This window comes from Vulpes lagopus, chromosome 4, assembly GCF_018345385.1.
Source record: "Vulpes lagopus strain Blue_001 chromosome 4, ASM1834538v1, whole genome shotgun sequence".
Taxonomy (NCBI): Eukaryota; Metazoa; Chordata; class Mammalia; order Carnivora; family Canidae; genus Vulpes; species Vulpes lagopus.
Window position 1 is genome coordinate 26075792 of NC_054827.1, and position 11267 is coordinate 26087058.

The window sequence follows — 11267 nt, forward strand, 5'->3', positions numbered from 1 at the left end:
AATTTTTGGTATCTTTGACATTTATGTGAAATTCTTGGCAATGTTATCTTTGTACTGTTGTGGTATTGCTCCATTTCCTTACAACTTTTAGTTGCCTATGCTCAAATTTCTACCTTTATTCTTCATGCTTCTTAACTCCTAATTCATATATTTCATTGCTTTTTCCTAGGTTGCATTCTCAATAAACTTGATTTAAAATCACAGTTGAGGGCGGCACAGGTGGCTCAGTGGTTTAGGGCTGCCTTTGGCGCAGGGCCTGATCCTGGAGACCTGCGATTGAGTCCCACATTGGGCTCCCTGCATGGAGCCTGCTTCTCCCTCTGCCTATGTCTCTGCCTCTCTCTCTCTTTCTCTGTGTGTGTGTCTCTCATGAATAAATAAACAAAATCTTTAAAAAAAATAAAATCACTAGTTGATTTAACATACACACATACTAAAAAAGGAGTGATATATCTGGGTTGTCTGCTTTAAAATTATCCAGTTTATAATTGCTAAAGCTTGAAAATGGTATCTGGGGTTCATTATAGTATTCTGTTTTCATATATGTTAGAATTTTCCAGAATAAAAATAGAAGTATAAGAGTGTTCAGCTAAGTGTGCATAAATTATCTTTAAAAGAAAAAGATAATATTAATTGCCTATGAAGAAAGGAATAATAAGTGATTTAGAAATAGGGTGGAGAGTGATTTATTAGTTTATATCTTTATTACCTTAATTTTTATCTTCATAATTTATAAACTCTTAAAAACAAAAATAATCTCACTATTGTAACAAAAAACATAAAATACCTAAGCATAAGCATAAGAAATGGTCTGGGCTAATAGGAATACTTCTAAAAAACTGAGGGTCATAAAAAATTTGCTGAAAGGGGGAACAGGCATACTTTATTTTTGAGGAATACTTACTACTGTGGATATGCAAAATCTTCCTATATTAAGTCCGTAAAGTTGATTCAATCTTGAAGTTGACAAAAATAATACTAAAGGTTATAAGATGGGCCGCCCGGGTGGCTCAGCAGTTGAGTGCCTGCCTTCGGCCCAGGGCATGATCCTGGAGACCTGGGATCAAATCCCACATTGGGCTCCCCGCATGGAGCCTGCTTCTCTCTCTGCCTGTGTCTCTGACTCTCTCTTTCTGTGTCTCTCATGAATAAATAAATAAAATCTTTTAAAAAAATAAAGGTTATAAGAAAAAGAAACATAAGGCAATTCTGAGAAAGCAACTGAAGGAAGAAAATTGGCACTGTTAAATATTATAATTTATTTAATAATTACAGCAATTTTAATTAACTGGGTTATACTATCATTCAATTAAATTCATGTTTTATTTAATAAGAAAGAGGATAGTAAGTAATAGGCAACTGAAAACTTTGGTTATTGAGACAAAAATAAACAACAGAACACCATAGTCAGAAAAAAGGGCAAAAAATCCCCAGGATATGAAGATGTTAGTATTGGTATTTCAAATCAGTGGGGAATCAGGATGCATTGGTGGCTCAGTGGCCGAGCATCTGCCTTCAGCATAGGGCATGATCCTGGCCTGGGGATTGAGTCCCGCATCGGGTTCCCTGTGAGGAACCTGCATCTCCATCTGTCTGTGTCTCTGCCTCTCTGTGTCTCTCAGGAATAAATAAAATCTTAAAAAAAAAACAGTGAGGAATCCATCATATTTAAACAGTAACTAGCCATATGGAAAACAAAAACACAAAAGTTAAAACTACAACGAAGTGTATTTTTTCCATACCCCTTAGAGGATAAAATATTAAAGTCTGACAATATTAAATGCTGAAAAAGGTGCAGAGCAACCAGAACTCTCATACACTTCTGGTGATTGTGTAAACTGGCACAGTCACTTTAGAAAAAACAATCAGCTATTATCTTTTAAGGTTGAAGATGTGCATTATCTTCTGACTAGCAACTCCATTCTCTAGGCATCAACACTCAAGCAACAATTCACAAAGTGTGATCTGAAAACTTCTGAGGGTCTCCACAAGAGCATTTCAAGGTGTCAGCAACTACGTATCTGTGAGGTCTTATTTCTTTATATTCTTCAATCAAAACAACAGAAATCGCAAAAGACTAAATGCAGAAGCAGGTATGAGAATTCACCTGACTTCTATTAAGCCTGATTTGCAATAATGAAAAACAACAGCACTTTTCTGTGGGAAGTAGTTATTTTTTACTAAAATATTATTTATATTAATACGTGATGGATGTGTTATTATTTTTAAATGAAAAAATTTCTGTATTTTAACTTGATACAGTAAATATCAATAGATGTAACCCTCATCAACAAAAGTTCTTTAGGTCTTAAGTTTGAAGGGTAATGAAAGGGATCCTGTATAAAGAATATATTAGTTTTGTCCTGGCAAAGAGCTTCAAAAAACCTCGGAATTTCCTGAAGGAGTGACTTTGTTTTGCTAAAAGGTGACTCATGGTGGGATCCTACATAGCTTCAAAATGAGGGTTGGTCACCAGAAAGAGACATTTGTGATTAGAGAGTTCGGACTTTTCAGTTGTTCTATGGGGGAAAAGGGCTGGAGAATGAGTTTAGCCACATGTCCAATGATTTAATCAATTGTGCCTCCTTAATGGAACCCCAATAAACACCAAACACTAAAGCTCAATAGAGCTTATTGCTTGATAAACACACTGGTGTGCTGGAAGGGGTGATGCTTCTGGACTTCATGAAGAGAGGTCATTGAAGCTCTGTGTTCAGGAACCTCCAAGACTTTATTCTATGTATGTCCTTTGTCATAAAACTGTAGTTTTAAGTGCAGTGCTTTCCAGAGTTCTGTGTGAATTATTAAAGCTGAGGGGTCCATGGGAACCCTTGAATATGTAACCAGTTGGCCATAGGTGTGGATGGCTTGGGGAACCCACTTGCAACTAGCATCTGAAGTAAGGGAAGTTCTGTGGAAGACTCAGGTCTTGTGGAGTCTGCCACTCAGTCCAGGTGTGAGAGCTTTTGTGGTTGTGTGTGTTTAGAGGGGGTAAGGCAGAAAAAAAGAGGGGGAGAGAGGGAGAAAGAGAGAAGGGGAGGAGGGACAGAAAGAGAGAGAGAATCCCAAGCAGGCTCCACGCCTAGTGCAGAGCCCAACATGGGGCATGATCTCACAACCCTGAGATCATGACCTGAGCTGAAAACAAGAGTCAGATGCTTAACCAACTGAGCCACCCAGGCATCAGTGGTTAGTGTTTGAACTGGACTGCATTACACTACAGTTAAGGTGGAAACAGCAAATTTTAAAACCCAAATCTCTGAGAACTATTACCCCAGAGACGCTCTCATTCATGTATACCTAAGGCAAATAGAAGAGTGTTCAAAGCAGCACTGTTACTGAGTAACTGATATGTCCACTGCTGACCACCAGAGTAGATAAACTATAGTATATAATACGTCAGGAAATATAACACAAGTGAAAATGAACTACAGCTATATGAAACAATGTCAAAACACATTGGAAAGATTAAAGTATGATGCCATTTATATAAAGAAAGTAAAACTGAATAATTTAGAAAAGAAATTGGGGAACTTTGATGGCACAGTCAATTAAGCATCTGACTCTTGGTTTTTGGCTCAGGTTGTGATCTCAGGGTTGTGGGATTGAGTCCCATGTTGGGCTCCATGCTCAGTGTGGAGTCTGCTTAAGATGCTCTGTCCCTCTCCCTTTACCCTTCCCTGTGTACTCTCTGTAAAGTAAATAAATAAATCTTAAAAAAAAGAAAAGAAGAAATAGGATAGCAAGCAAGTCATCAGCTCGGTGTATAGCAACCTTGGTTAGTTTCAACAAAAATTTTTCAATTCTATACCAGATGAACAACTAAGTGAGGCTAGAAAAAAATACATACAGAAGAAGGATTTAGACAAATTTGTGCTTAACAGATCTACAGAAATATTCTCCTCCTCCTTATCACTAATTCATGGGGTTTCATTATATACCTATGATTGATGACTGATATAATTATCATATCATTTCCAGAAAACAATTTTTTCAAATTTCAATGTTGTTTAATTAGGACATTTATTAAAATTAATAAGAAGTTGAAATAAATAAAAAATTTAAAAATCAACTGAATTTTAATGTACTCTATTATCTCCCCCACCAAAGATTACAATTAAGTTGATAGGTCTTGTATCAAATGGCAATCTACAACAGAAAAAATACAAATGTGTTAAACAACTGAATAGCAGCTAAATGCTGTCAAAAACAAAGAAAATGTGACCACCAAAAATTTACTATTTTCCAATAATTCCAATACTTTCCATTTACCATTCCATACTATAACTATTACACTTTATAAATTTCTTAAAGTATCATACTGGCACTCATCCTGAACTAATATCCAGCCTATTATGACAAAATAGGTCTAATGTTTCAGGGGGAACTTGTACAACCAGAATTATATTAAAATTTGGCTTTAAATAATTTATTTGAGTTTAACATTTTTTATCAATCTGAATTCCTAACTTTATTAAGGAAGTAACCATAAATTTAAAAATAGTAAAAAAAAGAAAAATAAATAAAAATAGTATTAATTAGATTCTGTTCATCCTAACTGGAAACATCTCAATGTTTTAAAATTAATTGATCTCATGATATGTAGAGATGGTGAGATCAAATCTCTAATCAGACCACTGCTAATAGATTATGTCAACAAAGGATATTTTGACCAAATATTGTTTCTTTGATAGTTTTGGCTATAATCACCACTGAATATGGAATTAGTATAAATAGAGACAGGAATTGTGCAACCAGAATGCAGTGTTTTTACTGGTAAGACTAAAGTTTCATAACTCAGGTAACACCAGGAAAAAGAGGGCTAGGGTAGAAAGTTATAGAAGCTTTAGCTCTTTTACCCTGCCTGGCTCACATAATATTGGTACATGGGTAAGAGAAAGTCTTTTAAAGGTAGGCAAGGTCTAAGATACATGTATATATTTAACATACACCCTTTCTTAGAAAGCTACTGGAAGTTGTGCTTTGGGGGAAAAAAAAGACTGAATCTAAAATGGGATTAAAAAAATGAATGGATACAACATAGGGCAGTAACCCTAGGATGGATGAGAGTAACACACCATTTCTAGGAAATCATCAGTCTAGACTGAAGCAGGGAAATGGAAGACTCAAAAAAAAAAATTCACCATACACTCGAAACTAATATAACATTGTATATCAACTACAATTAAAAAAAAAAAAGAGAATTCTCTAGATTAAAAAAAAAGGAACTTATATATCTTAGCACTCAAAAAACCATTACTGACAAGTACCAGCACATTTGCAGAAAAAAAAAATATTAGATTTATAGAAAAACAGGCTACAAAAGCATTTATTAGTTCTAAGGAAAAAATTATAGACAGCCAAAGATTTATCTATTTGAGAAACAGAAACAGAGAGAATGCACATGTGTGAGCAGAAGGTGCAGAGGGAGAGAGGAGGAGAATCTCAAGCAGATTGCACTGAGTGCAGAGCCTGACACAGGGCTCCTTCTCATGACTCCAAGAACATGACCTTAACCAAAACCAAGAGTTGGACACTTAACTGATGGCACCACCCAGGTACTCCTCATGGAAATAATTTTGGATGTGTTCCCTCTACTCCATTATTTATAAGATTTTGAAGATTTTGATAAAGATTGTCATTAATTCTGTTTTTAAATGTTTGGTAGAATTCACCAATGAAAACATGTGGTCTTGGGCTTTTCTGTGCTGGGAGATTATCAACTTTCATTCTTGTTATTGGTCTAAGACTTCCTATTTCTTGGATTCATGGTTCAGTCATGGTAATCTGTGTGTTTTTAGGAATTAACTATTTTTCCCCCTAAGTTATTTGTTAGTATATAATATTTTTTTTTGTTTTTCAGTTTTTAATTTTTTTAGTACTCTCTACACCCAATGTGGAGCTCAAATTCACAACCTTGGGACGCCTTGGTGGCTCGGTGGTTAAGCATCTGCCTTGACTCAGGGCATGATCCTGGAGTCCCGGAATTGAGTCTCACATCGGGATCCCTGCATGGAGCCTGTTTCTCCCTCTGCCTATGTCTCTGCCTCTCTGTCTCTGTGTCTCTCATAAATAAATAAAATCTTAAAAAAATATTCACAACCTTGAGATCAAGAGTCATACGCTCTTCTGACTAAACCAGCCAGGTGCCCCAGTATATAATGTTTACAGTAATCTGTTATTATAGTATATACTTCTGTGATTACCTGTTGTATTGTTTCCTCTTCCATTTCTCATTGGTTTTTGAGTTTTTTCTCATTGGTTTTCTCTTTTTTTCAGATTTTATTTTTAAGTAATCTCTATACCCAGTGTAGGGCTCAACCTTACAACCTCAAAATCAAGAATCATATGTTCTATGGACTGAGTCAGCCAGGCACTCTTCTTTGTCTTAGTTAATATAGTTAAAGTGTTGTCAATTTTATTTTATTTTATTTTTTAATCATTATAGAACAGATCAGTATCTTTTTTTTTTAAAGATTTTATTTATTTATTCGTGAGAGACACACACAGAGAGAGAGAGGCAGAGACACAGGCAGAGGGAGAAACAGGCTCCATACAGGGAGCCCGACATGGGACTCGATCCCAGAACTCCAGGATCAGGCCCTGGGCTGAAGGTGGCCCTGGGCTGAAGGTGGCCCTAAACCGCTGAGCCACCCGGGCTGCCTAATTTTATTTTATTTTTTTTTTAAAAAAACTGGTCATCACGTTCAATGTTATGTTATTGTTTACCTGGGTCTCTATTTTATTTATTTCTGACTTTCCTTTGTTATTTCTTTCCTCTACTAAATTACAGCTAAGTTTCTTCTTTCCCTAGTTCCTATCTTTTAAATAGTGCCAACATAAATGGTTACATATTTGTAGTGAAATAAGATCCCGAGAACGTAATATAAAATTTCAAGTTGGGTATGAATGTATAGTACAATCATTCACGACACTCTTTAGCAATAGTGGGCATTTCAGGGGAAAGGAAATCTAAAACCTTAGGAAAATTATTAATGAAGTAAGAGACCAGGAGGAAATTTAGCTTCGATCATGATACAAAGTATGGCAAAAGAAGCTGGAAAAAAAAAAAAAAAACTAACAACAATGGTTAAAGATAAAGAGATTATAATGAAGCTAAAAAAGCACAACAGGAAAGATGGAATGGGAGACACATCAAGAAAAGAGATCATAGTCAAAAAAGTAAAGAGGGGTGCCAAGTCAGTTGAGCATCTGACTCTCGATCTCAGCTCAGGTCTTGATCTTGCTGTAAGTTCAAGCTCTGCGCTGCCTACTTAAGAAAAAAAAAAAAAAAAAAAAACAAGGGAGGAGGAAGATGGCAGTGGACTTGCACGTTTCCCAGGAGGAAATTAAGAAGGAGCCGGAGAAACCAATCAGGAAAAAACGTGCCTGCTACTGCTGCATATTTTCACCACCAATACCGGCTGCTACCACGGAATGGACGAGTTTTCCCTGTGGAAACATGCCGTCCAGCGAGTTGCAGATCTACACTTGGATGGATGCAACATTGAAAGAACTGACTAGTTTAGTAAAAGTCTACCCAGAAGCTAGAAAGAAGGGCACACAGTTCAATTTTGCAATTGTTTTTACAGATCCTAAAAGGCCTGCCTACTGAGTAAAGGAAATTGGCAGCACCATGTCTGGGAGGAAGGAGACTGATGACTCCATGACCCTGCAGTCACAGAAGTTCCAAATAGGAGACTGCCTGGACATAGCAATCACAACTCCAAATCGGGCACCACCTCCTTCAGGGTGCATGAGACCATATTAAGTTTTATTTACTATGTCCTGAATTACTATTTTTCAATCAGTTATGTAAAATAAGTTCCTTTTCCTTCCCTCAAAAAAAGAGGGTTAAAGTGTCTGCAACACTAGCACAGTGGCTAGTATTGGTTTCTGGTAATGAAGAGTTTCCAAGTGGAAATGAAGCATTACACTGAGGAAACCAAGAGCAGAAAGGTCCAGGCCCATGGATAGGAATCGGGTGGTGACAGAAAATTGGAAGGAGAAATTTCTTCTGGATGCCATAATAAACAAATAGAACACTTAGAGAGAAAATATGAGTAGAATACTGGAGGAATTTTCAAAGCTCTCCAATTGGTGAGGCTGAACTAACATAAAAGAGCAAGGTCATAATCAAAAGGATTATGATCTGGGATGCCTGGGTGGCTCAGTAGTTAAGCATCTGCCTTTGGCTCAGGGCGTGATCTTGGTGTCCTGGGATCAAGTCCCACATCAGGCTCCTTGCATGGAGCCTGCTTCTCCCTCTTCCTATGTCTCTGCCTCTCTCTCAGTGTCTCCAGTGAATAAGAAAATAAAATCTTTTAAAAAAAAGGATTGTGATCTATAGCATAAGAAGAAAAAAAACTCATACAAAAAAAAACATATAGCATAATGATTCAAAGGTTAACACCTAAGTTTACACAAATAGATTTTCAATAAAGTCTTAAATTAGAGAGGGGTGACTGAAGAGGTAAAAAAATATGTTGTTTTTCATGGACTAGAAGCTTGTAACCCCTTGAAGGAGCAGAGAATGCCCCTAAGCTGCTATCAGTAAAATCTAGTAATTTTTTTGTTTCACTTACAGAATGTTACTGATTTTTGTCTATCAATTTGGGCAGCAGCATCTGGCTGCGTGTCAGATCATTTCTTCTTACTGATTTCAGATTCAGTATCTAGTTGGCCATTATTACATGACACACATCCCATTAGATACATTTATAAGTTATCCAAAGGTTTACATGTCAAAATTTCGTGAACACATGCATTTATTTTTTATTATTTTATTTTCTGGGAGAGAGAGAAAGGCACAAGTTGGGATGGGAGGGGGGAGAGGGAGAGAGAGAATCCCCATGGAGCCTGATGTAGGACTCAAAATCCCACAACTGCAAGATCTGACCAAAACCATGACCTGAGCCAAAATCAAGAGTTGGATGCCCAACTAAGCCACCCAGGCACCCCTACACTTCATGAACACATACATTTAAGAAAGCACAATTTCATCACAGTAGTGACTCTGCAAGTTCTATCCTTGTCAAGTTCTTGAGGTTTGGTTTAGTAGGAGAGAGGGATGCCAGAACAATGATAATCATAAGTTGTTGACTTTTTTTTAACTGTCTCTTAGGACACCTAGCTGCCTCAGTGGGTAGAACATGTGGCTTTTGATCTTGAGGTTTTGAGTTTGAGCCCATGTTGGGTGTAGAGATTGCTTAAATAAGTAAGTTAAAAAAGGGACGACTGGGTGGCTCAGTGGTTGAGCATCTGCCTTCGGCTCAGTTAGTGATCCTAGAATCCTGGGATAGAGTCCCATGTTGGGCTCCCTGCATGGAGCCTGCTTCTCCCCCTGCCTGTGTCTCTGCCTGTCTCTCTCTCTCATGAATGAATAAATAAAATACTTAAAAAAAAAAGTAAGTTAAAAAAAAACCTGCTCAGTCTTATACACAAAAGGTAGAAATTATTTAATAAAAAATGTTTCTAGATCATCTCCATCTTCTTCTATAAAATTAGTGGAAAATTTAACAGAGGAAGCTCAAGAAGTTTTATTTTATTTTAAATTTTATTTATGATGGACATTAGGACTATCTTATTTCATTTCCGATCATCTTGTTTATTCTGTCACTGCCAAATCTCAGAATCTTTTAGAAAGAGCACCATGTGGAGATTATCAAATGCTTTTGGAAAAGATGAGCCATCTGTTGAGTCCTACTTCCCTGGAGGCCATTACTGTGAATCAGAGACAAGGGCTTATAATAACTACACAGTAATTCCAGTAGCTACCTGGACTCACAGAAAACAAGGAAGATTAAAAAAAAAAAAAAAAAAGCCAACATAACTCCCAAGAGAACAGTTCTACTCTGTCAATAGGTTTCTTAGGTTTAAAAGATTTAGACAAGTAGAATCTGTGTGCTTCTGAAAATCAGTGCCCATGTCAACCACTTCTCTAGAAAGATGTGCTATATGAAAAGAAAATTCATACATTAGAATGTACTATTTATCTAACTTCCTAGAAATTTATTTTAAAAAACTATATTTAAAAAAAAACTATATTAATTTGAACTACTAGGGAAAAATAAAATCTTACTACCTAAGGCTGAATGTAATAAATACATTATGAAATGTTAAATAAAAATCTATGAATTATCAAATAAAAATTAAGAGCTCTCAGATTTGTTTTGAAGATGTTGCTAAGATTGAACAAGCAATTTTTTCCCCAAATGCAAAAAGTCTGGAACTGATCACATTGCCAGAAAAATATCTTGAATCCTCAGGCCCAGTTACAAGTAGCTGAGGCTAACCTGGCTATATAGCATTCACTGTGACTTAACAATCCAACTTCTCATTTTCTTTTCAAATTGTCTTTAGAAAATTAGCTTGAAAAAGAATGTTTTTGAAGTATTTATGATACAGTAAAGAAAGGGCTCTGTTCAAGAAGTCTGCAGACATGGGTTTCTTGTCCTGATTCTGCTGCTCACTAAATGTCTACTCTTAATCTTTACTTTTCTCATCTGTTTCAGTAACACTTATCTGTATTGTAAACTATAAAATGTTTTGCTTCCTCCTTTACCTATATCTCTTTCTACCACTTTCAGGCTTTGTTTTCATTTTCTCTGTGGTTCCACATATAGGCATATGCAAGAAACTGTACAGCATATGTAAGTCCATGTCATAAAAATCTAACAGCTTCATAAGTTAGAGCCTTGATAACTCTCCTAACTTTTAAACTACTTAGACAACTTATTTCCTTAGAGTACTTCTGTCTCTGACTATGGCACTTTTATTTTTTAAATGTCAACAGTTGGTCCAATTTCCATCCTCTGATATGTTTTGTTTTTAGAATCAACCAAATATCATTTAAAACCCATCTGATTAATATGTGGGTGACCAAATTTGACAATGCTACTTTTGATTAAAAATGAAGCAAGGAAAGAAATATGGCTACAAAATAACTAAGTTTCGTATTCTTTTTAAGTAGTGGTTCAAAGGCAGTTCCAAATCTCGAATAACATAAATGCGCTAAGCAATATCTGCATATTGGTCTGACTTTCCAGTTTAGTTAATAAAAAATTGAATACTTATGGTAAGTTAAGGTCAATTTTGTTTGGGCCAATGTTCTCCCCTGGACTATAATTTACCCATTTTTCAATCTTAAGCTCCAATCACAAATCCTCATAAAATAAATACCCAATAAATATTTACTGTAAAGGACACTTTAAAAGCATTCCTCCAAAATGTGAAAGACTACACATATTCCTCATGTATCTTTTTTT

At 36.0% G+C, this 11267-nt stretch overlaps 1 pseudogene; it reads left to right on the forward strand.

The window, feature by feature from the left end:
- Positions 1–7312: 7312 nt before the first annotated feature.
- LOC121488942 lies at positions 7313–7771 on the forward strand (annotated as a pseudogene).
- The last annotated feature ends 3496 nt before the right edge of the window (positions 7772–11267 follow it).